Raw genomic sequence first — 3,085 nt, 5'->3', positions numbered from 1 at the left:
ATATTTTCACACAATTACCCTCATTACAAACACCTGCTGACAGCCACAAGCTGGTACTTGATCAGAAAAAAAATTTGAACTTGTTCAGTTCATTCTGCAAGTCCATTGTTGCTGGCAATGACATGCTACAAGGCAATGCACACTTGTTTTTACATCGTAAAAAACCCATGTCTAGTTTGGATTGTATTTGACCTTAAATACTGCAGTTTTTCCCCCCATAAAACTCCCTGATGTGCAACAGCTATTATCCTCTCAGCTCTACTGTAAACCTACCATCACTGTTGTTTAATTAGGTGAAAATAATCCAACATTACGTTACTCAGACTGTTGTTCTGTGATTGACAAAACACATTATAGTTAAACCTTATCAGTCTCACAGCTTAGCTCAGGACAGAATGCATTTAGATTAGTAAATATGTCTGGTTAAAAAGTGTTCAAACATTTACCATTTATAACTATAAAAATAACATGTTTGTTTCCCTCAGCTTTCAAAACTGTCCAAACTATGTGAACCTGTATTATGATTGCTCAAATAAACCCAAGCTGTCCAATGTTTCAGTCGGCATTTCTTTTTCAGTGGAGAATAATTTTCTCTGCCACAAACTTTCAAAAATATTTTTTAATCAAACAGTGTTTATCCGCGTTACCATTCATGAATTTGAAGGTTTAAAGTTTTCCTTGAGTCTTCTGTGGTATGCAACAATTTCAGCACTTCTTGTTGCCGGGCAAGATATATAAACTTGTGTATGTGTTCAGCAGTCTGAAGTTGAAATATTATTTCCAACATTTTAARCAAAAGAGTTCAACTAAACTGCACCAATTTGTCAAACACAAATTCTATAAATGGGACGATAAAAAGCTCACAACCTTGGTTAGAAAAAATCCGGTAATTTAAATTCCAGAGCTCTATAAATACACAGAATTTTTTTTTACCCAATCAGCAAGTACAATGCATTTTTTGAGGACATTGCAAATAAGTGAAGTCCTTAAATTATAAGAAAGCTAATGGAAAATAACTCTTGATGATAAAGAATTATATAAAAGATGAGTGGCAGTCAAGAGGAGCGGTGGAGGTCAAGTTGGTGTTTCTTTAAGAAACAAAAAGGTATTTCTGTAAAAGAAAAAATATCTTTGATAAAAGTACTATTCATAAAAATATAACACTTGCAAAAAGGTTAAGTACTGACATTAAATGGTGCTCAAGCTTGCAAATCACACTCATTTTTTGTCATTTTTTATCTGAAGTCTGAAAAACATCATCTTGAAAAAATGTGTTTTTTGAATGTATTTCCTCCTTTATTTTGTAAATTATAAGAATTATTCATTCTTAGAAGCCAATATGTGTGTGCAGATTTTGGTAAAAAAGTGTCTTTTAAACCTAAAATGCAACCATATGTGTCAAGATTTTCTCTTATTTAGGTTGATGTCTCCCTTACAACGACACACAAGGCAAAAGGAAAACAAACAAAAWTTGATGGAGCACAGTAAACACTGTGATATGCCACTCTGAAAAAATGCTTACTTAGCCAAGGTTGAATAATGGCTCTTATTTTATTCTCTGGTTTGTTTTGTGTAATTCATTTAATCTTTTTTTCTTTCTTTTTCTGGAGACTATTACCAAGGATTACAGATTACTTTGACCAGCTGTAAAATTGGGTGTCATTCTGCATCCAATGCATTTAAATCAAGCCATTCAACCGTGACTGGGCTGTTCAAAATCCTTACTGTTGATAATGGAGAATGTTCTTTATTCAGGAAGATGCTTTTTATTGATTGCTGCAGCCTGTAGTTGTTTAGCTGGAGCTGGTGATTGTTATAAACCTGGAGAAGGGCCAGAGGAAGCTGTGCTTGTTCCTCAAGTCATTTTCACTGTTCATACAATAAAGGGGAATAATTAGTGAAGCTTAAAGCTGTTTTTATGAGGTCTGTGGGGGATTCTTTGTAACCTTCAACCTCCAATTATTCAAGATTTTTGTGTTATTTCAGTTACCAAAKGAATTTTTAATGAGAGAGCTTCAATACTTTAGAAACACTATTGTGCAGAGCTGCAGTCTGGAAAAAGGTTCTAAATAAAGTTTTGATCTAAAATACAAAATTTCTATTAAAAACAATACTGCCTATATAAACCCTGCTATGATGAGTTTTCAATCTCATCAAAGCACCACAAAGCTTTTCAACGTTGTTATTATTTATTTAATTACTGCCTTTGCTAAAAAATATCAAAACTTTGTTCCTTCCAGACTTGAACATGTGGTTGCTTTATGCTGTTTTTTAGAACTTTTTTGTACAAAAATACTTTTTTCTGTATCCAAGAAGACCTACTTACTCTTCAGCTCCTGTTGTGGTGTACCTCATGGATCCATTGTAGGTACTCTTTGGTTTTCTTTATRTATGCTGTCTGGTCTCCCGCTCTCTGGTCTGACACTCTACCTATTGTCCAATTGGAAGGCCACAATATACAACCATTGGAGGGCGGTGTCTTTAGTGCTAACCATGTCATTTGCTCTAAAGTTAACCTTAGCGGCTTTAAGCCTCATATTAAGCAGTTCTTCTATACCTCATGTTAACCAGATAGTGGCTTGATCCCTCATATTAACCAGCTGACGATCGGGAGCCATTCTATGGGACGGGGAACTTGCTAACCGGCACAGGCGGGACATTCTGAAGCCATTCCAGGGGACTGATAACGCTTAATAACGTCTATTTCATGGATGATAACATCCAAAGTGGGTGGTCTTTGGGATCTATGTCCAGAATATGCAATATGTCCTTTCATTGTCATGCTGATGACATCAAAATAAAAAGTAGTTCCCTTCAAAAGTGGATGACTCTGACACTGTTTAACAGTCCACAAGGTGTCAAAATCTGATGACAGAATTGTTTGACCCTACATGAAAACAAGACCTTGAACAAAACAATAAATAAAATAAAATAAAAKGCTCCTGATCGTCTTTCCACAGGTAAAAAATGTATACCCACATCACTCCAGTTTTAGCAGGTTTTCATTGGCAGTCTGTTCATTTAAGATTCTCTTACTTACTTTTAAGGTTTTAAATGGGTTGACACACAATTATTTAACTGAACT

This window comes from Austrofundulus limnaeus, unplaced genomic scaffold, assembly GCF_001266775.1.
Source record: "Austrofundulus limnaeus strain Quisiro unplaced genomic scaffold, Austrofundulus_limnaeus-1.0 Scaffold146, whole genome shotgun sequence".
In the NCBI taxonomy this organism is placed as follows: Eukaryota; Metazoa; Chordata; class Actinopteri; order Cyprinodontiformes; family Rivulidae; genus Austrofundulus; species Austrofundulus limnaeus.
This window is presented reverse-complemented; position numbering follows the sequence as displayed.